The 26,873-nt window shown below is 55.6% G+C and overlaps 1 long non-coding RNA gene across 1 annotated transcript in view; it reads left to right on the forward strand.

Annotated features, from left to right (window-relative positions):
- LOC117283342 overlaps positions 1 to 26,873 on the forward strand; it is a 79,080-nt gene that overhangs the window by 14,584 nt on the left and 37,623 nt on the right. Inside the window, exon 2 of the long non-coding RNA XR_004514302.1 lies at positions 3,411 to 3,475. This is a non-coding gene — a long non-coding RNA (uncharacterized LOC117283342). The remainder of the gene's footprint in view (positions 1 to 3,410; positions 3,476 to 26,873) is intronic.

Here is a 26,873-nt window from a genome sequence, read left to right on the forward strand (position 1 = left end):
CTGTGTTCCTATCCGGGAAGCTCCCTCTGCACTAGGAGTTCTCTCCTTCCACATATCCCAGCCCAGGCCTTTCTTTCCCAGCCAGTCTCCCCTCCTGCCACCCCCATGCCCGGGACTCCACCTGGCCCCCTCCTGGGTCTTGGTTTCCCCTGTGTGAGGAAGATTGTGGGGGGCAGTGCTGGCTGCCAGGGGTGCTACTGAGCTGGTGGGTGTTCTGGCCAGGGCCTCTGCGGGTTCCTCCTTGCTCTGTCAGTGTGGGGTCCCCAGGGCACGCACACATGTATACACACACACATGTATACACACACACATGCACACCTGCACACCCACACACAGTGGGCATGCTGCTGACAGAGATGGGGATTTAGGTTCCGTCAGGTTGGCAACCAGTGGGTCTGTCTTGTTCTCTGCCCACTATGGGCTCAACACGATGCCTGTCAGATGGGAGATGCCCAGGGAAGAGGGTGAGGGAGGAACAAAGGGATGTTGTGGGGCCATGCTGAGCCTGGCAGGGCCGGGAAGCCAGGGGCCAACCTCTGTGCCACTCTGTAGCAGGCACTTTCCTGGTGGCCCTGGATGCTGGCGACTGTAGGGCACGTTTGCCAGCTTCCCATCACTAGAATAAAAACCCTAGGCAATTGACTCTCTGAGGAAAGGTTTATTTTGACTGTTTTGGAGGAGGTTCCAGCCTATGATTGATTGGCCCAGTTGCTTTGGGCCTGTAGTGGTGATGTAGGATGTTGTGGGAACATGGGACACCTGTCTTTATACCTAGGACACATGAGAAGATAACATTGGGGTTCCACGGTCTCCTTAATGGCCCACGGCAGTGACCTAAGGGCATCCCACCCATCCCCCTCCTCCTGGGGACCTTGCCTTAGCACCTGGCCTTGAGGAAGGGCAATGTCTACACCATAGTGAAGTGCATATGGGGACCCCCATAGCCACCTGGAGTTGGATCTTGGGTGGGCATAGGGGTCCTGGGTCCAGGGAGCATTGGGAAGTCAGGCAGGGGATCCAGAGGTCTCAGATGTACATGACCTAAACCCTCAAGAGCCCTTTAGCTCCTGGATCTCTGAACATCTGTCCTGGGCACTCTTCCAACCATGATAAGGCATCTCCTCTCTGTCCTTCAATTCTCTGTCGTCTCAGCCTCCAAGCACTCAGGAGGCACTGGACAAAAGTTAGTGGGTGAATGAATGAGTAGATGTATGAATGAGTAGATGCATGAATGCCAAGCCAGGGATGCTGATCCAAGGGCTCAGGTCTGGGGATAAGGAGACCTTGTCCTGGGCTTGGCTTTTCAGCTGACTCTGGACTGACCTCATTGTACATGGATCTGGTCCCCATCTGTCTAATGTGCATAGTCCTCTGAGGCTTTGTGACTGTTTAGGGCTTCCAAGAACTGCACCTCCCGAAGTGACATTCTCTTTGATCAGAGTGTCTCCTGGGTGTAGCTTGATCCCCCAGTTCTGCATGCACCATGCCAAGGTCCTCCAGTCCCTCCCACATCTCACGTTGTCTCATATGTGTTCATTCTGCTGAGCACATGGGTGTGAGGTTTTCGAGCTTCCAGGCTCTGCCAAGGGTATAAGGAGCTGGAGGTAAGTGGGCTACCTCTACTCCCTTGGCTGTGAGGCCTGTGGACAGAATTCCCATATCCCTGGGTCTCAGTACATGGGCAGGCCTGTGTCCAGGACAGTGCCTGGATCCCGCCATGCCTGCCCAAAATCATCATTTTCTCTGCCATGGTCCTATTTCCATAGCAACTTCTTGTGATGCCATGGGAGAGTAGGAGCTTCCAGGAAGCTTGGGGGAGGGAGCAGGAAGCCCATTCAGTGTTGGGAACATGGCAGCCAGACCTGGCGAGAGCTGTGGGGATGGCCTGCCTTGCCAGCTCAGGTGGAGCTGGGCGCAGGGCTGCCAGCCAGGTGGTCTGGAGGCCTGCCAGGGACAGGGCTACCCATGTTGGCCCATGACTGACTGGCTTGTGCCAATCCATGGGAGGGAGCCAGCTTGGACAGCCACTGAGGACACTGTGCCTGGCTGGACCTGGCCTGAGGAACTATCCAGGCTCTGGCTACCCTTCTGTGCCAGACTGGCGTCACTATGCCCCAGCCTGTCTTCTAGGATGAGCAGCCATTGGTAGGCACTGCCCAGGGCTGGCTGGCACAGGGGTGTCATTTGGGGCTGGAGAACCAGGGACAGGCAGACCTCTCTTACCTGTTGCTACTGATTTGTGGCTGTGTTATCAAGTTCTGTGCTGTGCTTGTTTCCCTGCCTTCTCCTTGCTCCAAGGTCTGTGCCTCTGAAGCAGGAAGTCCCTGCCCCCATCCCTCACTCTTGCCACGTGGCTGCAAATTCATTAGCACCTTAGACCTGGTGGCACATTGACTCTGGGAGCCCTGCCCACCCACCCTTCCCACCCATTGCAGCAGGAGGCCCCATGAGTCCCTGTGCTGCATGGGGAACTGAGGGTGAGGAGGGCATGGCTCAGCCTCCTGCACGCTGCCTGGAGCCCTGGGTTTGATGCTTTCACCCTCGGAGTGGCACTGTCTCTGGGTGCCATCTGTGCTTGTGTTTCCTTAATCCTTGCCTTGGCACTGACTAGCATTTGAAGGTGGATTACCATGGTGCTCCCTGAGCCACATATCCATGAAATCATGCCTGAGATGTGCCGGTCGCGTTTTCTTCTAAAACAGAAAAATAAACACATGCCTACGAAAATGAAAAACATTTGTCTGTGTACCACTTAAGTCCCCTTGTGCACCCTGCAGGTGTGTGTCACAGACTTTGAGAAACACAGGTCTGACGGGAACTCCTTGGTGACAGCTCTGAAAGGGGTGTGGGATTTTTATCTGAGAGGTGGAAGGGGAGGCTTTGCCCAGGGCCACATGGCCAGGAAGTGGAGAGCTGGGGACCGCCCCTGTACCCTGGCCTTCCAGATGGGGTGATTCCTATGCCTGTGAGATGGGGGCTGAACGGGAGCCTGGACGCCCAGTGTTCTCCCCTTGCACTGGTCTGGGTGGCCCCTGGAGAGTATTTGAAGAGGGAGTGAAGCAGGAGTGGCTGGGGAGGAGCTCAGAGATAAGATCCCTAAGGCCTCAGGGCCCTATCACCCTGATGCCAGATGCCCTGTGTGCCTAGCTGGTGAGAGTAAACTGAGCATGCAGGAAAGAATGAGTGTGTCCTGGAGAGGAGGTGACGTGTGTGGATGCATAGTATTCATCTTTTTATTTTAGTTTTATTAGTACATGTTTGCAGTGCACAATACACACACTTACCATGGGAAGTTGATGCGTGTACACAGCATGTCCTGGTCCTCTTTATTATGTGAAAGTAAGATTAGATCTGTGTGTGGCCCCTGCTGCCTATGATGGCTGACAGCTGCCTCCTCTCTCTACCTACAGCTTCCTGCACCCCCAGGCCCTAAGGCGACCCTGGCCAGCTGCACCCAATCAACCCCTAGCTGGAGGTAAGAGCCCCACTGGGCCACTGGGCAGGGTGGAGGCGGTGTGAGCCCTGGGGCACGAGACCTCTTCTGAGTCGCCCATCTCCTTCTCCAAGGTCTGCAGGTCTGATGGGGGGGTGTCATACCCTCTGCCAATGCTTACCAGCTCAGAGCCTGGGGTGCTTCTGCCAACACCCGATTTAACGGACAGGCCACTAATAGGATCGTGCAGCAGGGAGGTCTTAGGTGGAAAGGTACTGCCCTTGGTCCTGTCACACTGTTGACCAAGTGTGTGCTTGATTCCAGGTCAGAAGGGAGCCAGAGCATGTGGTCTGGGACAGTTGAGTTCCAAGAAACTGTCACTTGACTGCGACGTGGGGAATTCGGTGGGCTGCATCCCAGGCAGAGTCAGCGTATAACCCAGACACCCCCCCCCAGGCAGGTGGAGCCCAGACCCAGTAGTGTGTCTGTGACCTTGGTGACCTTGGCTTTGTATGAAGAGCAGATGGCCATGTGGTCTGCATCATGAGGAGCAAACCTCCTGGAATATGGGAGGTGGTGGACCTTCCCACTCTGTGTCCTGTGGGAGGGCATCTGGGGATCTTGGTATGTATTCCAGGCTGGCCTTGAACTCACTACACAGCCCAGGCTGGCCACAAACTCATGGTAGTCCTTGTGCCTCAGCTTCCCAAGTGTTGGGATTATACGTGTGCACTACCACACCTCCTCTGTCTCTGTTCTTGACAGGTGAGGGTTGCAGAGAGAATGGGGAGGGTCTGCAGTGGCAGCTGGCCTGCGTGTCATCCTCATTCCTCATCCAGGTGGACAGCCTGGGGTCCCTCTTCCTGCAGGATGGGTGACAGCTGTGCGAGGCCGAGGCCCAGCCAGCCCTGCCCTCTCATGGGGAAGTAGGTGGGCGTGGAGGAAGGGTGCCTGGATCTCCTTCCCGGGCACTGGGCCGTGCTCTGAAGCCCGCTTATCTCAATCAAAATATCCCTGCTAATGAGCTGGCCCCGTGGAATGAGCTGCTAATTAGCCCCTCTGGTTCAACCTGTAATTGCTGCTGGAGGGAGAGAGGCTATCAAGGCTTCAGCAGGCGGTGGGTGAGGGGTGTTGTGGGCTGGGCTTCACCCTGGCCCCAGCAGACAGTATCACCTGCAGGTGTGGCAGCCAGGGACTGGAGGACCAGTGATGAGCTGGGTGGGGGAACAGGCTAGGTAGGGGACACCTGGGTCAGCAGCTGCAGGGGATTCATTGGAGGGCTGGACCCCAGCTGAGCCTTGAAGCCTGAGGGTCCTCTTTAAACATTTTATTTTTCTGGTTATAAAAACTAATGGGTATTCTGTATAGAAAAATGCAAGCACTCGGGTGTTTTGTTTGTCAGACTTTTATAAAATATGTATTTATGACATAATTGGGATCAAGCTGTACTTAACTGTTTTCTAACCTGCCTTTTGCACTTAATTCTACATCTAGATCATTTTCCCTCCTTAAATATACTTCTGCAGTGTGACTTTTAACGGCAACGTAATGTTCCAGCCCGGATGTGCTGAGATGTGTTGAGCCCATTCTCTCTGGGTGTGTTTTGTCAGTGTCAGTAGCTCTGGGGGACTGGAGTGGGGTGTGAGGGTTGTGGTGAGTGGGACAGGCTGAGGCTGCAATACTGTGGAGCAGGGCTGTGGGGCTGTGTCTGGGTTGTGACACCCCAGAAGGGGCTGGACAGCCATGGGGGCCTCTGAGTGCCTCAGACTCCTGGGGCAAGCCTGGGTTTCCCCTGTTGTCCCTGCCTGTCCAGTTCTCCCATGTGTGGAGGGAGGGGTGGGTTCGAAGGCTCTACCCACTTGTGGAATCAGGGGTTTGCACGGGCCCCTGCTCTCTGGGTGTCCCTGTGGGGAGGGGCCAGGTCTAGACTGGTCCTGGAATCTGCACAGCTGCTCAGGAAGAGCTGAGTGACTGCATTGGGGACCCTGGAGGCCAGGCAGGGCAGTGGGGGGCAGGCTGTCTGTTTCCTTTGGGAAGCTCCACTGAGCCCTGTGCACTGAGGTCACCCATGGCCGTGTCTGTTTCTTCTTCTCAGACTGCCAGGCCTCCCAGCATAGTGACCCCAGAGTCATTGCTCAGGTGCACAGTGCTGTACCCAGTCTGGTCCCTGTTCATTGGGTGAAAGGAAGGAACGTGGTCAGGCTGGGAGGAAGAATTTTTAGGCTCTGAGTCCCCTCCCTGGTGTCCTGGGGCAGTTGCTGTCATCCCTGGACGTCTGCCTACCTGGCCATGACTGAGAGATTATCTTGCCTTTCTGTATTTACTGCACATCTGTGGTTAGGTTCACGGAGAGAGCGACTGGTCGATGCTTGTCTTTGTTTATCTTGCATTTATTCACTCTGTTCAGTATGGCTCCACTTGGACCAGGTGATGGCCCGGGCCCTTGAGGAGCTCCCAGGCTGTGGGGGAGGCAGGCAGGTGTAAGTGCCTGACTGCAGGTTCCAGACCCAGCTCTGCCACTTGATGGTGGAGTAACTGAGGTGATTTATCTGAGTGCACTGGGCCTCCATCTCTTCACCCACAAATGGGAATAATAATGGCATCTTCCTGGTATGGACTGAGTAGGTTGAAGCGTATAAAGTGCTTGGAGTGGTGCCTGACGCATAGTAAGTGCTCAATAAATGCAATTTGGTGCTGAGCTGCAGGGAGTATGGCAGAATGCTCTGAGTGGGTCAGGGGCTCCTCTGGGAGCCCAGCAGCTGGTGGCAAGGCAGTGCAGGGTGGGCTATCACTATTTTAATCTTTTAGCCATTTGTCTCTCTTGGTTTCCGTGGGACTGTGCTCCTGGAGAGAGGAGAGAAGAGGAGGCCAGGCTCAATCTCTGGGGGATGGCCGTGCTGTGCTGGCAGCCTGGGGCAGGTGCAGGTGGCGGACTGTCCTGCTCTGCCTGTCCTGCCTCTGCTTGTGAGGAAGGGGCGTTGAGGAAGGAGAGTGCTTGGCACCTGGCACTGAGTTTTGTTAGCCCAGAGCTTCGGGCAGAGGCAGAGCGATGAAAGGGAAGCCAAATTAACATTCTTCCAGGAGAAGTTAACAACTTCCCAATTAGAGGCCTGGCGTTGGTGTGGCGCTCGAGGCTTTGCAGTTGAGAGGCTCTTCTGGGTAATGAGAGGCCGCCTGGGCTTGGAGTGGGCCTGGCTGTGCCAGGAGGGGCTGCTAGGGCGTGCAGGCTGGCTTTCCTGCTCTGCCATGGGGAATGTGGCTTGGGGGTGGGAAAGGGGGCAGGGAGGACTGTCCCCAGCTCCATCTGTGAACCCCGAGCACACCCCCAGCCTGAATACCCACTCATGCTTATGGCATCCACCAGGACCCTGTGCCTTGCCCACCTGCGCTGCCCTGGATGTTACTTGTCCCTGCTTGCCTCTGGGTTTTGTCCCTTAACACTGTGTGAAGTCCCTTTGGCCGGGCCAGCTCCTGACACCCTGGCTGAACTCGGTGGATTTAGGTCTGCCCTGTGGGGGCATCCTTGGAAGCTGGGGGCAGGTTCCTTCCTCTCAGGCCTGGGTGATGATGTGGCATGAGGCAGTGATCATGGCCATGACTGCTCGGGAGTAACCAGCCTGGCAGGGGGTGCTATGTGCTCTTGGCTCCTGAGACCCCAGCTCCCTGATGCCTGCTGCCTAACCCAGCTGTCCTGGTGATGTCTAGGAGTGGTGTTGTTGCTGTTGAGGTTGCCTTTTCCTGCTCTGCCATGGGGAATGTGGCTTGGGGGTGGGAAAGGGGGCAGGGAGGACTGTCCCCAGCTCCATCTGTGAACCCCGAGCACACCCCCAGCCTGAATACCCACTCATGCTTATGGCATCCACCAGGACCCTGTGCCTTGCCCACCTGCGCTGCCCTGGATGTTACTTGTCCCTGCTTGCCTCTGGGTTTTGTCCCTTAACACTGTGTGGAGTCCCTTTGGCCGGGCCAGCTCCTGACACCCTGGCTGAACTCGGTGGTTTTAGGTCTGCCCTGGGGGCATCCTTGGTGTTCCTTCCTCTCAGGCCTGGGTGATGATGTGGCATGAGGCAGTGATCATGGCCATGACTGCTCGGGAGTAACCAGCCTGGCAGGGGGTGCTATGTGCTCTTGGCTCCTGAGACCCCAGCTCCCTGATGCCTGTGCCATGCCTGCTGCCTAACCCAGCTGTCCTGGTGATGTCTAGGAGTGGTGTTGTTGCAGTTGAGGTTGCCCGCTGACTTTTCTGCCTGGCACCCCCACCCAGTGCTGCCCACCTGGCTTCCAGGTAGATTCTTAGATCTGTCTGGCTTGGAGTTGGAGACCTGAGGGTATCCTGGAGCTGGGGATTTAGGGGTATCCCAGAACTGGGGAGCTGGAGAATGTCCTAGGGAGGCAGGGCCTCACACCATACTGTGTGTGCCAGGCAGCTGGAAGGTGCCAGGCCCCATGGGGCTGTCTTCACTCTGGCTGGGAGGTGGCCCTGACCACCCCATTCACAGATAAGGATGTGGGGACTTCTTGATGTAGGGTGATCCTCAGCATAAAGGAGTTATTGCCAAAAGTGGCTTTTTCCCCCGTATCCCTGGTGAGGAACCAGAGGAGACATTGCCTTACCCTCCATTGAGGGGGCAGCCCAAGACTTTATTTTTGGCCCTGGCAGCACCTGAGGTTATTCAAGGAGATGGTGGCACCTCTGCCCAGGTGGGTAGAGGGTGGCAGTGTCTGCAGCCCACATCTGCAGTGCTTTCCTCCTCCCTTCTGTCCTACGTTCTCGAGCTTACTTTTTAGAGCCTCTCTGCCCAGGCTGTCTGCAAACATACGGGACTTCAAGAGCCCAGCCTGAGAAAGGTCAGCCAGCCATGCAGTGCCCCTGAGTCCAGGGCTTGTGGTGGGGGTGGGGAGCAAGCATGAGTTGGAGACAGGGCAGGGCTGCCTACACGCTGGGAACTCTGACCCGCTACTCTGAGTCAGCCAGGGAGCTGAGACTTTTCATTCTAGTCCCAGCCCTGTTACTCACTATTAGCAAGGAGCCCAGTCTCTCTGCCTTGTCTCCTCCAGAGTGGTACTGATGACCTCACCGAGGGGTCTGAGGGCCATTCTGGATGGCATTCATGGACCTGCCGGATGGCATCCCAGTGGGAACTGAGGAGGAGGCTGCCTCCCATCCAGCCCCGCTCCTTGGTCTGGTAGTGATTGACATCTCCCAGCCACAGTTTCCCCACTTCAGCAGTGGGTGCAATGCTGCTTACCTCAGTGGGATGTTCCCCTCCATCCTTGGCTTCTGTTCCCTCCTGGAGTCATTTAATGAGCCTGTCCCACCTCGTTCCCATGGGCTATATCTGGCCACCAGAGTGAGCAGGTGACTCAGTCCCTGCCTCTGGTAGCAGCATGAAGTTGGACCAAGGAGAGGTGTTGTGAGCCCCAGGAGAGGGAAGAGATGAGGGCTGAAGTCACTGAGGGCTCCCGGGGGTCTGGTCCTTGGGGTTCTGGGGGATCTGGAGATGCTGGCTGGGGGAGGGGCTGGGACCCTTGTTTGGGAACAGTGTGAGCCAAGTCTGGGCCAGAGCAGCAGGTGGCCAGAGACCTGGTGGGGCGGAAAGGTCCTAGCCCTGCAGAGGTGAGGGCCCAGGGTAGGACAGCTGTTCTGTGACATGGGACGGGGCCAGCAGACAGAAGCTGGGCCTTGGGGAAGTGGGGGTTCCCTGGAGGGTTGGAGACAGGGCTCCCAGACTCTAGGCTTGGCTCAGCAGTGTGAAGCTCTTGTGAAAGTGTGGAAGAGGTTCAAAGACCTGTGGGGTCAGCCCTGGGGGTTCTGCCCAGAATAGGGGGCAGCTTTCAGGCAGACAAAGGCTGCTGGAGGGTAAGAGAGGGAGAGGTGGGGAGGCTGCAGTGGTCTGGGCCTCCAGGCTATGGTCACCCCATGTGTGCCAGCCCTGCTGGGTTTGCACACAGCCTGACAGAGGGCAGCATTCAGCTCGTCTGAAGAGCTGGTGACCAGGTCGGGACCTGTCCTGGCTCACGGTCAGAGATGAACTCCAGGCTTCACCTTTCTAATACCCAGGGCTCTGGTGTTTGGAGGGGAGGATCCTAGACTTCTTGGGGGCCAGGAGAGCAACACCTCAGTGCACAGTCTCCCTGGCTTTGCCTTGCTCAGAAAGGCTAAGTGTTGCCTCAGCCACACAGCACTGGGCTGAGGCCCTGGGCACTGGCCAAAGAGACCTTTGCTCTGGCCACCCACACCTTGGAGTCTAGCTGTCCCCACCACATCTGGCTGACTCTGGGGCCTAGGGACCTTCCTAGTCACAAGTGTCCTTGTGCTTGAGCTGCTGGGGAGGCTTTAAAGTCCCTGCCCCAAATGGAAATTTCTGTGCTCCTCCAAACAGTGAAAGATTTCCCTAATAAAGGAGGAGTCACACTCAGGTAGGCCCTAAGTGGATGGAGTGACTTATGGAATTAATCCAGGATGTATGGGTAGGTGCCTGGCTGGGAGTGTGCAGTGGATATTGTGACAGATTGTGTGCTACAAGAGGAATCATTCCTGCTGGGCAGGGCGAGGGGAAACACTGTGGGCGTGGCACGGGCCTCTGCTAGGCAGTCTCTCACCTCTGGGCTCCTGACCTCCTGTAACAGCGGCCCATCTGCTCCGGATGGGCTGGGGTGGACCCTGAGTCTGACCTTGGAGCCCACAGAGCCTTCTTCATCCTGCTTTGTGCCTTCGGTTGGGCAGGGGCTGGGTCTGTCAGATGGTAGCTCCCCTTGCTCTGCCCTGTGGGTCCCTCTTCCTCTCTTGTCCATTTTCCTGCCTTGGACCAGCCAAGGGAGGCTCTCAGCATGCCTCAGTTTACCTGTCAGGGCTTGGGCACCTGCCTCCTCCCCAGTGCTCTAGCCCCAGGTGTGGCAGCAGCATCCTCTCTGGGCTTCAAACATGTCTTTGTGCAGAACCGGGGAGACCTGGGAGGCAAAGTCAGTTCCCACTGCCACATCAATGCGTTTGAGGAAGCTAAGGATCAGATAGGGCTGTTCATTCTGCTTCCTCCTCCTGCCGGGGTGTCTGGCTTGCAAGTCACACAGGCCTGGCTGACTTTAAGGTAGCGGTGGCCTGGGCACAGGTCCCTTCCCCCAGCACCCAGGGCCTCAGATGTGGTACCATGTGTCTCTGTGTCACCCTCGGTCTCCCTGAACAAGGGGAAGTCGAGGGAGAGCTAAAGTCCAGCTTCTCTACCCTCCGACTGTGAGGCCCACCCCTCCTCGTCCCCAGCGCCTTCCTCTCCCGAAGTGGGGTCTGTTTCTTCCTCTCCCTCAGTGTCCTCATTTGCCCTAGGAAGGGAACCCTGGAATTGTCACTGTTGTACAGAGGGGGAAACTGAAGCTGAGAGAGGCACAGGAGATGTCGAGGGTGCTGAGAGGGGAGGGTCTGCTCTGTCTTTCAGATTGGATTGAGGCAGTGGCAGAGACACAGGTGTAGGTCCCAGGAGAGGGGAGCGGTGGGTTGTGACCAGGGCAGCCTTGGAGGAGCAGGCCAGATGTTGGAGGTGGCTGTGGAGACCTGGGGGCAGTCGAGGCAGGGGATCCTGGGCTGGACCATATGAGTGAACCTTGTCCCACAGTCAGAATTGCAGACCCACTGTGTGTCTGGCCACCATTTTCCAAGGCCAAAGGCTTTGCCCTAACATGTTGAGTTGCTTTCATCGTGAGCCCCCGTTTTTTCCTTAGGGTCTTGCTACATAGTCCAGGCTAGCCTTGAACTTGCAGCAAACCTCCTGGCTCAGCCTCCTGAGTGCTGGCATTATAGGAGTGCACCACCAGGCCTGGCTTTTCGGCCCATTGTTTAGATGAGGAAAGTGAGGGACTCATCTTAGTCCTTAAACTGCCTATGGCTTTCTAGATCCCTGGTATGGAGAGCAGAAACCAAGAAACCAAGTGGAACTCAGTGGCAAGGTGGCAGGAAGATGTAGGGACTGGGGAGCTTCCTGCTGATGCTGGGTGCTTGTGTGTGTGCACATGTGTGTGTGCGTGCGTATGTCTGTGTGTGTGTGTGTGTGTGTGTGTGTGCGTGTGCATGCTTGAGCATGCGCGCGTGGCGAGCCCATTAACAAACAGAAATAAATTAACAAGTATTCAACCCACCAAATGTTCCTTCTGTTCTGTATAATAGAGCACGGGAACATAATTTTCCCCTGGAGCAAATTGCAACAGCTGAACCTGTTCCTCGTTTTCCTCTAAAAACTGCTTAGAATTCTGAAATGCTTGTTGATTTCGGGTCCTTTCCCTTTGTGGCTCCTGTCCCCAGCCCCCAGGCCACTTCGCTCCCCTTCTTGGTGCCAGGACTCAGTGGAGCCAGATTGTCACCCAGTGAGTTCCCTGCAGATAGGAGGTACCGGGGGAAGGGGCTCAGGCCAGGGCCCTGGAGGGAAGGGCTGCTGGTACCCTGAACCATTTCGGTGAGTGAAATGCCCTAGGCTGGCAGATAGGGCCAGCAGCTTCCCACTGGCACTGCCACAGGCATACTGTGTGACCTTGGGCCCTTTATCACACCCTCTGGGCTTTGTTTCCACCCTTCGAAGTGAGTGCCTACCATCTCCCCAGTAACATGCCTGTTGGTGTACAGAAGGTGACATTGTCTGGCACCACCTCCTCCTGAGGACACCAGGTGGGGAGTTGGGCAGTGTCCACCCTGGCCAGGCCTCTGGATTCAGGGACTCCTACCCTGTTTCTGAAATCCACAGGGCATATCTCATTTTTTTATTTAAGCAAATTCACTTTAATCCACTTTAATTAAGCTGAAAGTGTGTATTTGTTTATAGGTCTTGTTTCTCCATGTCATTCAGAGCTTCGCCCAGATCATCACTTCCAAGCTGCCCCCCAGGGTGGGAGCTGGCTTGGGGAGGGTTTGCTTTCTGTTTCCTCTGCCAGGGCAACAGGGGCAGCTGGAATCCAGGACTCAGTACCGGGGATCTTCCTGCCTCTTCCCCCTGCTCTGGGGCCCTGGCTGGACTGTGGAGGGTGCCTGGTCTGTCATCCAGGCCTCTGTGCCCCTTGGTGGAGCCATGAAGTCCCCAAGAAGCTTCCTGGGTTTGCATGGTGGAAGAGGGGTTGGCCTGGCCTGCCTCCCCCAAGGATGACCACCTCGTCTCTGTGGGAAGCCCCCCTCGACTTCGTTGTGCACCTGAGTCCACTTGAGCTCCTGTGACAAGATGTCAGCTTGAGGCTTAGGCAGCAGATATTTGTTTCCCCATGGTTCTGGGGGCTGGGGACCAGGGTGGCTGTGTGGTTTGGGTCTGGTGGGGGCCTCTTCCTGGCTGCAGGTGGGAGGAGAGGAGAGAGAGAGATGGATCTGGTCTCTGCTTACAAGGACATTAATCCATCAGATTAGAGTTGCACCCTTATGAGCTCTCGTAGCCTGAATTACTTCCCTGGGGCTGGAGCATCAGCAGGAGTGTGGGGACATTTTCTGCCTGTAGGAGAAAGAGCCCGTGCCCTGGCTGAGTTGGAGTTGCAGCCTAGGGCTTCATACAGACTGTGTGTTTTACTTCCTGCTAGCACAAGCCTGGGATATGGGTTTCATGATGCTGGCACAGATTGGGGGCATTGCCAGCCATCACCCTGGCATGTGGAGGGGTGGTCCTGTTCCCCAGCCTTCCTACATAGGGCTGCAGGTCGCCTACTGTGCCTGCTCTGGCCCCCATTGCCCACAGGAAGAGTCCTGCTCCTAGGTCCTAACAGCCAAGTCCCTGTCCAACCTGACGCTCCACTTCCTATGCCCTCTGGATCCCAGGAGCCCAGAAGAGTGTTTTACTGCTGATGTTTGTATCTGTGCCTCCTGCACGTGTGAAGCTGTTCCTCACCGGCAAGTGAGCTCCTGCTCATCCTGTACAACCTTCCTGGGTGTGCCCATCCCCAGCCCTTGTGAAGATCGTGCATGTTGGGCTTCCCTGCTACTGGGCTTAGCATGGGGACAGCACTTGCTGGCGGCGGTGTGGCCCAACACTGGGCCCTCAGACACTTGGGGTTCACGGTCAGTAAGCCCTGTAGCCTGGCACTGCCCAGGGTCTGGTAGCTGTCACCATGGAGGGGAGGCAGACAACAAAGACAAAAGAGCAAAATCCATACAGAGTTCCTGATGACCTCAGGAAAGGACTGCAGGGCTGGGTGGCCTTGGGGAAGTGACTCTAGGTAAAGACAGAGGAGTTAAGGACCTGGTGAGTTCTGAGGAGGGCACTGAAGCAGAGGGAACTTGGCCCGGCACATGGAGCAGCCAGCATGTGTAGGGATAGACGGGAGGTCCTGTGGCTGTCAGGAGTAAACGTGAGCAGGTGTGCAGACTGGTGTAAGGATTCTGGCTTCTGTCCTGAGACAGGTGTCAATGCCGGTGTGACAGAGGTGACAAGACCTGGTGTGGGTTTGGGTCCCTCTCCCTGCTGTGTAGAGGATGCCACAGGAGGCAGGGCAGAAGCAGGAAGCCAAGGAGGCTGTGATCAGCGAAGGGGCTGGAGACATGGAGAGGATGGCAACTATGGCGGCCCTGAGTGGGTTTCCGAGAAGCATCCAAGTAGAGAGGCAGGGAGATGTGACCGCAGAATGTACAGGACAGGAGCGGAGGATGGGGGAGCCCAGGACACAGCAGCCACCACCTCTGAAAGAGGACTGTCCTCTGCCAGCACCTGCGCCCAGGCACGCATTTCAGACTCTGGCTTCTGGAACTTTGAGGGGACCTTCTGCTGTTTTAGAGCCACCTGGTTCATGGGTGTTCTGCTGCAGTTGCTGTGGGACACTTGCACAGTGACAGTGCCCTGGAGGAGAGGGTGAAGGGCCTTGGCATCCCTGGGAGCATGCGCCTGTTCTGTGGGGGTGAAGTCAGAGGCCTGCAGTGATGGTGACCCCAAACGTGACAACTGTAACAGTACCTGCTGTGGCCGGCTCCCACCTTGGTGCTCACAGAGTCTGGGTTAGGGGTTGGGTGGATGCTGCCCTCCTCCATTAGCTTAGCTGCAGGATCTTCATAGGGCTGAGTCCCTTGGAGGACAGAGCACCCAACCTGGCTTTGAATCTTGCTCTTCCCCTGTGAGCTGGTCAGCTGTGGATGTCTGGAAGATAGTGACATCGCAGGGTTGACCTCCGGGTCACCTGAGGCTTAACACTGTTAAAACACAGAAAGGCTCCCACCCCTCCGAGGTCCTTCCCTCAGCTGGGGTGAGATGGGGATCCGGTTGAATGCAGACCAGTTGTGCTACCCACTGTCCTGGCAGAGGTGGGATTTCCTGTGCAGTTGTGGGACCTGCCTCATTAAGGACTTGTCTTGTGGGACCCCCAGGCTGGGGCACAGCCATCAGCCTTCTTTCTTCCTCCTGCTAAGGCCTAGAGCCCTTGACCAGCTGAGAGTAGTTGCTGAGAGTAGTTCTTCTGGGGCTTGGTGGTAGAGGGGAGGCATGGCAGAGGGTGGACAGGCGACCTCCTGTGGGCCTGAGTGTGGCGGGGATGCTGACCAGGGCATTTGGAGGGAGGCCTTGTGTGCCCTTCATGGTAACAACATTTTCAGGCCATTGAAGTCTGCAGGGAAGACAGGCAGTGATATTTACAGCCCAAATCTTGGTTCCCATAAAGAGAGGCAGGGAGGGGCAGGGAGGGGACGGAGGGGAGAGAGGCACTGGGTTTTTTGATAATGTCATAAACAGAGTCTGTTTCCCAGGAAACTGGTGGCGGTGGCAGTGGCGGCCACAGGCTGACAGATGTGTGCACTGTCATATGGGCCCACGGAGGCGGGAGAGGACATTGGGAGGGATGGATGGGCTGTAACTCACCAGGCCCGGGGCTCAGGGACAGCTGGCTGCACTAATGAGGGTATGGGGGGTATTGATGAGGGCCTATAGCCTGGAACTGGCATCTGGGGGACTGTGGGGTGCATGCTGCCATTCAGGGGAGACTCTTCCACTCTGGCTTATGGCTTGGGGCCAGCCACGAGGCTGGCAGGGAGATGTTTTCTGAGATAGGAAACTAATGGGCACACAGGAGACTCGCCCCCCAATGTTAGTATGGGCCTAGAGGGACACAGACAGACACAAGGAGGAGTGTGGGAGAACCTCGCTTTAGGTGTAAGGCTGTATTACAAGGAGCAGTAAGGCTGCTGTGAAGGGCAGGATCCTTGGGGTACAGGACCCTGTCCCCAAACTGCCAGAGCCATTGGAGCCAGATTTCCCTGAGTTGCCATATTTTACAGAGAGCAAGAGACTGACTTTCAGTCACCAGCCAGATGTGGCTCACCCTGGACCCACCCAGGCTGTGGAGACCTGGTCCCCATCCCAGCCTAGCTCTGACTTGCTGTGTGACCCTGGCGTCCCTGGGCAGGACCAGGATCAACTACTGCTTCCTAGACTCCCAGCTCAGTGCTACTTGGGGCTGCGGAGGTGGTTAAGGAGGACATTGCCCAGGAAGGCTGAGAGCTAGCAGGGCTTAGGGAGGGGCCCAGAGCCCCAGAGGAGGCAGGATGGGGTGGGGCTGCTCCTTGGGAAGCACTCCAGGCTGAGGGAATCAGGGCCTCGGGGGAGCAGCTGTGTATGGGGAGACCTTATGCTCCTAGACCTCTCCCATGAGTGTGACCCCAGGCCAGTGCCTCTACAACACAACTCTGTCGCAGTGTTGCTGTGTCAAAGGGTGAGAACCATGTGAGCCGTCCTGTGTATGGAGGGACCTGGGGCAGGGGTAGGTACTGCAGGGCTAGGGGTTTGGTGGGCTTCCCAAGTAGTAGAGGTGCAGGGGGTGGACTTGGGTGAGGATTGTTTCTGCGTCATGGGGCTGCTGTGTCAAGGTTAAGTCAATTCAGTCCAGCCCGTCAGAGTAGGTGTTCACTGAATGTTGCTCATGCTGTTTTAAAATTAGAGTTAAAAGCGCTCCAATATCTGAGCAGCCCCTGTGCCCACCACCTGGGGCTCCATGTTGTCTGTCTGGGCCAAGCCTCCTGCTGATAGAGGCTCTGCCTTCGGTCTTCAGCAGTTGAGTAGTTTAGCCTTGCATTGCTTGGATGCAGAGACTGAGGCCTGCGGGGAGAGGGGCTCTGAGCCTCCCTGGGGTGGCCCTTGCCCTGTCCTCTCCTTACCCACCCTTTCCTCTTTTCCTGAGGGACACTGGCCTTGGCTCTGATGAGTGGGCAGAAGGTTGAGGGTCATAGGAGGAGAGAGAGACTGGAGCCACTCCCCACCTCCAGCCCTGGGTCCCTAGCACTGCGCTGGTTCCTGCTAATTAGCACCTTAACGAACCGTGCCCAGGCACTCTCCTGCGCCCGCTCCCAGTCAGATAATTACAATGATATTTTGGCTGTTGGGGGTGTAGGGGGGCTTTTCAGGCTTTTTCACTGTCCACAGGGATTTTCAAACCTACCCACTCTTGCTTCATTTGGAGAAGGGGAAAAAAAAAAGGTGTTAATGGACCCTTTTCTGCAGCTGAGAAGGACAATTTATGATAGAGGTGACAAACTTCATTTTAATGAGATTCAAATTCTGCCTTATTTTAAACTAGAGTGCCCCATCCCCTGCCCCAGTCTGTGGATTTGGGGTGTTGAGAGGAGGCTGAGGTGTGAGGTTGGCAGGACTGTCGTGGCAGAATTCCCACCCCCAGGGCCCTCGTGTCTGCCTGTCACATAGTCCCCCCTTTGATATGAAGATTCCTGGGGGATGCTGTGGCCTCTGTTGACAAATGAGATTGGGGTTGTGGGAAGCTAAAGATGGACCCTCAGATTGCCAAAATCTGAAGGGTTGAGGTGGGATTTGAACCCTGGGCACTGGCACCAAACTCCACCATCTCTCACTTAGTCTCTTCTCACTGCCCACCCCTAGGGACCAGAGACCAGCCTGTCTCCCTGCCCACTCTAGGGACAGGACTCAGGGGCTCAGGTTGGGGAGGCCAGGCAGGGTCTCTTAGTGCTGGCTGCTCAGGCCCCTCTTCCTGAACATAGGGGCAGCTGGAGGTAGGAGGCTCAGCATGGGTGCTTTCCTGTCTCTTCTGGGGTCTCGGCATTGGGGATCCCCTAAATGACAGATTGGGCCTCTGGGACCTGGCTGCTGATGGTGGGGTGACCCAAATTGTTGAGGCAGAGAGGCTGTGCTGCTTCAGGGATGCTGTGTGGAGCTGGGACCCAGAGCTGGCACTCTGCCCTGGATGCAGAGCTGAGCCTGGGCCGCTTCTTCCTCAGTTGTGCTATCTGTGGGATGGGCCGGAGCATCCTGATCATGACTTCTGGGGTTCCCAGGCCCCAACCCTTGTCTGTCCTGACCCTGGTCTCCTGGCCCAATTTGGCGGGTGGCTGGCTGTTCCTCAGGAGCTCCAGTAACACTGGGACCCCCACATCTCTACAGAGTGGGCAGAGGGTCCTGGAGGCTGGGCCAGCTGGGCTTCCTCCATCCTCTTGGAACTGACTGTGGGAATCTGGGGCTCAGAGGCTTCCAGACCTTTGGATTTCTAGGTCAGAGGAGTCTGCTGCAGCATGGCCTCCACCCCCACCCCGTGACACTGTGAAGCCTGGGGATGCTAAGACCACAGGGTCGGTGCCCTGCAGCCCTAGAAGAGCTCCAGCCTCGCCCCTCATCACTGAGGACCTTGGGAAAGACCCCACTGCTCAGCAGAAAATGGGCTCATAATGTTCCATTAATTGAATGCAGGGAAGGTACACATGTGGGACTGTTTGATGCCCAGGATCCTTGAGTGTTGGGTTGGAAGGAACCTTCCAAGCCCTGAGGCTGCCTCCCTGACTAAGTGTGTGATGTTATCACCCCACCTCTATTTGTCCTCATCCTCCCTCTAACCCTGCTCTGTTCCCCCTCCTCATTTTTTTCTGTTTTTTGGTACTAGGAATTGAACTCTGGCCTTTGCGCTTGCAGGGCAGGTGCCAGAACCACTGAGTTAAATCCCCAGCTCTGGTACCAGGAATTGAACTCAGGACCTTGGGCTTGCAGGGAAGGCACAGTGCTATCCCCCTCCTCTGTCTGTGGCAACCCTGGTCCATCCCAGCTCTCCCTGTCCTGCCTAGCCTGGGTGTGGCTTGGGAGGGGAGGAGCCAGATCCTGGCAGCTCTGCCCATGGGCTGACCCTGGCCCCTCTGTTGGCCGCTGGATCTCCCCGAGGGTCTGCTACAGGTGGGTGAATGTGGGCATCACTGGCTGGGACCCTCAGGTGGTGGCCTAGCAAGGGCAGAGGCTGGAGTAGGAGTGGCCCAGTTGATTTGTTTCCTCCCCTTGAGCCCCTGTTGAGTTTCCATGAATTCCAGGTTTAGCACCCATGCGATGTGCAGGAGTCCTTGTTGGCTATGGTAGACTAGGAGGCCTTTCACTTAGAGCCATCTGGTGTGGACATCTCTATTCCAGGAAGAAGGCAATGGGCATTTGTTAGCCTCCAGTGCAGCTCTGGTCCTGAGTGTGGTCTGGCCATGGCTATAGCCCTCAGGCAGGGCCTTGTAGCAGGGCTGGTAAATTATCTCCAAGGGCAGTGGGATCCATGGAAGGATCTAGAGCAGTGTCCTGAGTGACAGGACAGAAAAGTGCCTGTAGGGACATGGCTGCAGCAGGCCCAGAGAAATCCCTGGCAGAGGACCCTCCCCAGGCTGTGGTACCTCATCTCACTAGATGGAGAGTGAATTTTGGGTGTATATCACCCTGGTGAGTGGGCATTGATTTGCATTAAAACCCCGGGTCAGGAATTGCTCTCTGCTGTCCTTTGATGCCTTGGCCTCGCACTTGCCTGGTGTGCTGGATGGGGAGCAAAGCAGAGGGGGACCACAGAGGGGCAGACACCCATATCCCTCATGCCTATTTCTTCCCCTCCCTCACTCACTGATCTGGCTTGCTGTCATTTCCATGTCCCATGGGTACACCAGGGCTCTCTGCACAGACCTGCTTCTCTCCATCAAGCCTCTGCTCACAATTTGTATTTATCACTGTAATTGCTTAATGTGAGGCAGAGCCTTGTCCCCAGTGCTGTGGACCAAGGAGGTGCTCAATAAATATCTGTTCCAGGGTGCTGGGAAGGGGTACTCAGTGGCTTGGGTAGATCCCCCTCTCTAGAGCCAGCTAGGGAGCAGAGGAGGAAGAAGCAGGAGGGAGGGGCCCCATCTGCCCAGGGACCCTGCTTCTTCCCATTGGTGGAGGCCAGGTCCCGGGGTTTCTGAAACCAGCAGAAGTGGAGGGAGGTGCTGCTGGGGGCTGGCATGGGTGCCTGGGACAGGAGCCCAGGTTAGGAAACAGGGGGTGTGTGGGAGCAGAGTTACTGATTGCCCATTTTGCAGGGGAAAGGAAGGCTTTAAAAGTTATCATTTGGGCCAGGGGTTTAGCTCGGTGGTTCCACCGCTTGCCTCACAAGTGCAAGGACCCAAAGTTCGATTCCTAGTATAAAAAAAAAAAAAAAGTATCATTCATGCAATTCCCAACATTGCCCATTGGGTAAACCTTTTGTCAGCGTAAGCAAACATCTGTAGTACTCTTGATTTTACCTGAGAGACCACTTCCTGCCTGTGACTGTTCAAGTTTTGGGTTATTTGTGTAAATGTGACACATGTGCACAAAGTCGTGTGGTTAAGCTGTCTGTCCCTGTTGACCCACCTCTCTAAGTTGGACACTTAGAATATCCCCCTTTCACCCCATAATCAAGGGTGCCATGCGTGTGTGGGGATCACCGAGGTGGTGTGTGTGGGACTCCCTGGTGGGAGGGTGTTAAGTCAGCTTTACAAGATAAGATCAAATGGTTTTCCCTGAATGCTTGCTGCAATCTCCTTCCTGCACCCCGAGCTGGAAGTGAGAAGTCCTGTTCCTCCGACAGCGCTCACAAGTCTGACCCTTTTGGTGTCCACTGACTTAATGAAGGTGTTGTCAGGCCTCGTGTTCTTACTTGGCATCTCAGAACTCCACTGGGCTTCCACGAGCCCTGCGACGTGTTTATTGACCCTTCAGGTCTTCTCCTCTGACAATTGCTTGTTCTTATTCTTTTGCCTTTTAAAGAACATGAGTGATCTGTCTTTTTTATTATTATTATTGATTTGAAGAGTTCCTCGTATAGCCAGGAAACAGATCTTTCTGTCAGCTCTCTGGGCTGCAGGTCCATTCTGTGGTCTGTCTGTTCCTTGTCTTTTCCCTTTACGATGCCTTTTGTTGCATAGATTATTTAAATTGTAACAAAGTCAAATTTCTCACCTTTAAGGCTTGTGCTTTTTATAGCTTATTGGAAATGAGCATTTTTAAGGATCTTGGATGTGTATTGCTAAGTTATCACTGGTAAAAGGTGTCCTCATTTGCTCTCGGAATGGGCAGAGGGAGGACAGGTGTCTGGGTGCATCCATGGTGGATGAGAAGGCAGAGGAAGTGGGTATGGAGGAATGAGATCATGAATGAACAAGAGGAAAATGCTCTGCTTGATCCTTGACATGATCCTGAGTCCCCTCTCTCTGTTCTCCTTTGGAGAACTGAGCCCCGCCCCCCCCCTCCGGCCAGGGGAGGTCACAGGTGACTTTGATTCAGGCTTGGCTCTGGCTGTGGGGCTGGGCTGGGAGTTGTGGAGCCATGGGGAGCATGGTTAATTAGTGTCCAGGGAAGGTGAGAGGCAGCAGGAGCTGCATGGAGGCGTTCCTGGGAGTATAATGTTTGCACCTCCAAAATTACACAGCCTTGGGACTTGGGGGGATTGGATCTCGGCACCCTGGGTTCTAGCAATGGCTCTGTGGTCTGGGGCAGCCCCTCTATGAGCTCCTCTCCTGGGTCGAATGGGAGTGATGCTTAGGAGGTCCCAGGGAGCCACAGGGCCCAGTGAGATGCAGAGCTCCTGAAGCTACACACAGCTCTCCAGTGGTGGCAGATTGGTCCCTGAGGAGACCGTGGGGGACGGGTAGGCACCTAGGACATGCTGGAGTGGGCTGCACTGGAGATGCTCAGGGGCATCTGCAGGGGTGGGCAAAGCCAGGGTGGAGATGGGGTGGGATCAGTGCCCCTGACCTCCTTGAGAAAGGTCCTATTTGACTTTGGCCCAAGGAGAAGGGGATGTGGAGGCTCTGGGGTCAGGCCGATGAGGGCAGCCCTGTCCCTGCCTCTGTTGACTGGTCACTGGCTGTTCTCACCTGACCAACTGTTCTTCTATCTCCAGCCCACCCGGGCCTGAGGGGTTAATTTTGCTGCTCCTGAGTGAGGCTGGCGTGGCGGCATGCAAATCCATACACTTTCATAAACTGCTTAATTAGGCGAATGTTAATGAGACGTTAATTACTGTTGTGCCCGCGGATCCCACGGAAACGGGGATTATGTTTCTCTTCAAACATCCCGTCTTAATTATAACTTGTGCTGGATTCTGCAGCCTTCACCAGCCAGCGAGGGTGGGGCGGGCACCTCCTTCTCTGGGCCAATCTCCCCAGCTTCTGCCTCTGGTCCTCCCTTCATTGCTGAGATGGCTGCTGAGCACCTACTGTGTGCCAGGCCCTGTCCTGGAGCTGGCACAGGTGTCAGAGGGCAATCAGATCCCCTGCAGAAAGAGGTTGCTGTCTAAAGTGCAGCATGGGCCCCTTGGCAGAAGTAGGGGTGTGTGGGCCGGGGAGCCTTGTGGAGGCGGGGACCATGGTCTGCGTGTCCCCGGGCCTGACCCCCACATGTGGGTCCTCAGACTGGCCTGCACAGGTCTCTGTCTCCTGCCTACCCCTCTGTCCACGCTCTGCAGTCCTCTGCTCAACCTCATCCTCCCCTGGGGACCAGAAGGCCTCAGCTTCCCTGGCAGCTGCTAACCTGGGCCAGGTCATCGAGACTCAAAGCCCCACTGTACAGATGGGGACACAAAGGGCCGAGGACTTAGCTCAGTGGTTCCTCCGCCTGCCTTGAAAGTGCAAGGACCTGAGTTCAATCCCTGGTACCAAAAAAAAAACAAAAAAAAAAACAAAAAACCCCAAAACAAAACAGAACAAAACAGATGGGAACACGAGGCCAGAGAGGGTTGGGGCCTGGCCTGGTGCCACACAGATAGGAGTTAGGGCACAGTGCCCAAGCCGTGTCTCAGCTGGCACATAGGCCTTCGCAAGTAGAATGAGCGACACGGACACACTCCTTTCCCTGCACATTTCTCATGCCCATTTCACAGTTGGGCAGAATGAGGCTCTGAGGGGCCATGGGCCAGACAGAGGTCTGGGGTTTGTGTTGCAGGAGGCTTTGTTGGATTCCCCAGGGCATCTCCTGAGGGAGATCTTGGGCAAGAAGTAAGGGGCCTGCCCCTGCCGTGCCCCGGAAAGTCAGAAGCTGCCAAGCCCCCAGCCCTGCTGCCCAACCCTTGGCACTGTCGGGATCTCCCCTGAGTGTTTAATTACAGCAGCAGGAGATGACTTTCCTGCAATGTGCCATGCCTGACCTGGAGCAGAGGAGCGGCATTTCTAGCATCCAGACATCTTAACCTGAAAGAGCATAATCCTGGCAGAAAGAGCTTTTAGCCCATTATGTATATTTGCCCAATTACACCTCAGCCCTTTAAACTGGTTGCTCTGTCTCCAGAGAGGAAAACAGGGATTGTCCTTTTAACTCCTGTGGTCAGCAAGACTGCTGGGGTAGCCTTCGGTCACAGGTGGTCCGTGTGTGCTGGGTTGCATGGCTTGTCCCTTGAAGTGTGGTGGTGGTCCCTGCATACCCCATCCAGTGCACTGGAGCAAATTTTGGGTTGAATAGAATAGCTTGATTTTATTTTTTTGGATTTTGAGACAGGATCTTGCTATGTAGTCCAGACTGGTCTTGAACTCTCTATGTAGCCCAGGCTGGGCTTGAGCTTGTGGTGGTCCTACTCAGCCTCCTGAATACTGGGATTACAGGCATGTGCCACCACTCCTGGTTAGAATGGCTTAAGTTAAAAGAACAAATGGTTACTTGGTAAGAACCACAAAGTAAAGTGTACAAAATTTCTGCAGTTCTTCCCTTCTGGTTGTGTTCCTGGTGTTGGCCTTGCTGTGGGTTCTGTCCCCCCATCCCACTGTCCCCCTGTGTCACCCAGGATGGACTGATACCGTCCTCTTCCTGTGTCCCAGTTCCCCAAGCCTCAGGCAGACACTGGGCAGGCTTAAAGATCTGGCAGCAGTCTCCAGGGACCAGGGGTCTCAGGCTCAAATGGCCCAGGGTCTGCAGGGGAGGGGGAGTGAGAAGAGCAGATAGGTGGGGACTGTGGGGTACGGTGAGCCACCTGCCAGTCCTAGCCGATCAGTACCACACAGACACATATTCCCTGTGTGGCCAGATCATTATTTCCCAAGAGAAGCCAGAAATCCAGATTTCTGTGTGGTTTATAAAAGTTGGCAACTGAGTCTAATCTTCTAAACACCACAGAGCCAGCCAGAGAAAGTGTCCTGGTACTCAGCTGGCCCCCTACTTGCTCCAGGTCCTGCAGTCCTTTGGACACTCCCCCACCCCCATCCCCACCTCTGAGTCCCTCAGTTCCCAGCCTGGGCTGCCATGGGCTCCCTTCCATCCCTGCCACCCCTCGGGGTGGGGGCCGCCAGGTGTGCCTGAAAGAACCAGAAACAGGGCTGCTTTGGGAAAAACAGACATGAGTCACTGATGAGCTCCCTTTTAAGGAGGAAAAAGCAGCCACCTCCTTTGCATTGTTACCAGGGCCCACTTGGGAGGGGCCCCTGAGCCCTGGCAGATACTTTCTGGGGCATAGCTGCCTGTGAAGCCAGCTCTAGCTGGCATAGGTGAGCGTGGCCATGGCCAGGGCCTAGGGCTCAGTGTGTTGGCTCAGTGGCAGGCTTAAGAATAACCCAGGAACTCTTCTATTAAAGCCACCACGTCGTCAGCTGCTGTGTTTTAATAGGACACTCAATTAGAGCAAGATTTCTGCGATGCAGACGCCCCCTCAGAACAGGCGCCTTTCTTCCGTTACCACCCCAGTCTGTCACATCTAGTGTGGTCCCTGTTCCCAGCCAGGTATGAGACCTATGCTACTCCAGTCCTCTCTGTGCCTCTGAGATTAGGGGATGGTGCTGAGGTAAAGGGGTCCTCTGCCTAGCACCTACTGTGTGCAAACCCTGGGCTTGGTGTCCCCATATACAGCCTGATCACTTACTCTTTCCAACTCTTGGTGGGTGTGTGTGAGTGGGGAGACTGGCCATATCCCAGCACCCCCTGGGCTGAGCTGGCTCTGGCAGTCTTTTCCTGGACAGTGGCCCCATCTGATGACCCTCTGGATTAGGCGTGCTCACTGTGTCTTTCAGATGAGAGGGTCACAGCAAAGGGGAAAGCAGGGATGAGATGAGGCCAGGCCTGGGCTCAGGAAGCTGTGCTCTTAGACCTAGGCTCATCCTCAGGCCTCACCTCTTCTGTGAAGCATGCTTGCTACCCTGACCTCAGTGCTCTTTCTTTCGGAGTGGCCATCCTTGGCAGGCATCACGATAGGAGGGCACACCTGAGGCAGGACAGAAGAGTCAGCTTCAGAAGTTGGTGAAGACAGTATCTAGTGCCAGACCCTTTGAAGGTGAGGAGACAGAGGCCCAGAGATGGGGCTGCCCTCCCCTGGGGTGCATGGTCAGCTGGGGGAGCAGGGCTTTCTTCTGCACCCACTGTCACGCTGACTTTTTCCAAGAAGAGGCTGAAGAGGGCTGGAGGAACCCTACTAAGCCCCCTTTCCTCTCTTTTGCCTTTGGCCTCCAAATCACTTACACTTTCCCTCCCATCCTTCACTTTCCTGTTATCATTTTTAAAAAGTGGGAAGGGTGGGGCAGGGAGGAGGGATTGACTTAAATGTTTAAATTAGCCTCACTTCACTGAAAGCTGGGTGTCAGGATAAATCCGTTCCTACAATGTCATAGATCTTTTCTTGAGTGGGAAGTTGGGGAATAAATGAATGTTCTTCTTATATTATTATGGACTGACACTGCCAAGGCCGAGAGAGGCACTAGAAGTGATTAAGGAGCCTTCTCAGCCAGTGAGTGGGCTTGGGCTTCTCATGGGGCTGTGGCCAGGTGCTGAGGGGCTGGGATGGCAAGGGCCCCAGCTTCCAGAGCTCCTGCAGCCTGAGCATGGGCACATTTGAAGGATTATTTGCTGCCCTTAGGAGAGGAGAGGTGCAGGGAGTAAAGAGGGCTGGGTGAGGCGGGGCCCAGCCTGGGTTGCCCAGGGCCTCTGTAGGGACAGGGACTTGGGGGCTTCTGGTAGCTGGAGCTTGGCTCCTGCATGGTCAGCCACACTCTTTGTATAGGATGAGAAGGATGCCGCATGGGAGACACCAGAGAAGGCTTCCTGGAGGAGCCAGGGGTGGGTCAGGCCCAGGGAATGCAGTCAGTGGAGGGGAAGGGGGAAGAGCCATCCAGGATGCGTGCATGTGTGCGTGTGTGGGTTTGTGTGTGTGTGTGTGTGTGTGTGTGTGTGTGTGTGTTGTCAGAAAGGAGAAGCAGCCAGTCAGCAAGTGCCAGGGTCCTTCTTGGAGAGGAGCTGGGAGGTGGCTCGAGGTGCCTGGTTGCATGGCACATGCTCAATAAACACTTGTAAAGTGAAGCCAGGAAGGAATTTCCTGGCAACCTCTGGGAAGGTGCTAAATAGAAAGTCAGCTGTAGTCTGGTGAATGTTGGAAGCTCTGTTTGCTAAGCTCCAGGTATAGGCAGCTGTGCCTGTCACTGTGTCTGCAACCAAGAGATTAGTTCATTTTACAGATAAAGAAGTGGAGGCTGAGGGACTGGACTCCAGGTCTGGCTTCAAAACCTTTCTGCCTCTGTGCCTCAGTTTCCCTACCTGCACTGTGAGGGCTTAGATGATATGATCTTGGATCTGGCTCCTCTACAAGTCTGGGGTTTGTTTTTGGCCAGAGCCTGCTGACCTGAGCTCCCTTGCTGGTGTGGGGTTCTGAGCTTGTCCTTCTGGGGAGATCCCTGGGGCTGCTCCCCTTTTCCCCAAGGCCAGTGGGGGACCTGCCTGGGTTGGGCATTGGGAGCAGTAATGGGAACCCTCTGCAGTGTGTGCATTTCCATGCTCCCAGCAGGGACTGAAACGAGCTAGGACTGGAAGGTGCTCAATGCCTGCAAATCAGAGTGATTATGATTACTGATAATATAGCATTTCTGTTGCTGGAGAGATTATGCAGAAGTGGACAGAGGCTTCGCTAGCACAGGCCCTATCAAGATCTGCTCCCAGGAGCAGTGGCGCTAACTTCCTTGCTCCCTCCCTCCCTTCCTTTTTTCCTTCATTTTTCTCCTTCCTTCCAATTTCTCTCCTTCCTTTTCTCCCCCTCCCTCCCTCTCTCCTCCACTTTCCTCCCTATCCTCTTCATTCCTTCCCAGTCTGTCTGTCCCATTCTCTCTCCTGGCGCTGTCTGCTTCTGATTTCCAGTAGCCAATGCCTCTCCATCTGTTTGGAGCGGGAAGGGATGGGCAGCAGTCCTCACACAAGGGGCAGAGCCTCAGTTTTCCCTCTGGTGAGTGGACCCATGGGGGAGCCTGTGCCCAGATGGGAGAACCGAGCTT

Source organism: Fukomys damarensis, unplaced genomic scaffold (assembly GCF_012274545.1).
Source record: "Fukomys damarensis isolate Sample0158 unplaced genomic scaffold, DMR_v1.0_HiC HiC_scaffold_25, whole genome shotgun sequence".
NCBI classification, from domain to species: domain Eukaryota; kingdom Metazoa; phylum Chordata; class Mammalia; order Rodentia; family Bathyergidae; genus Fukomys; species Fukomys damarensis.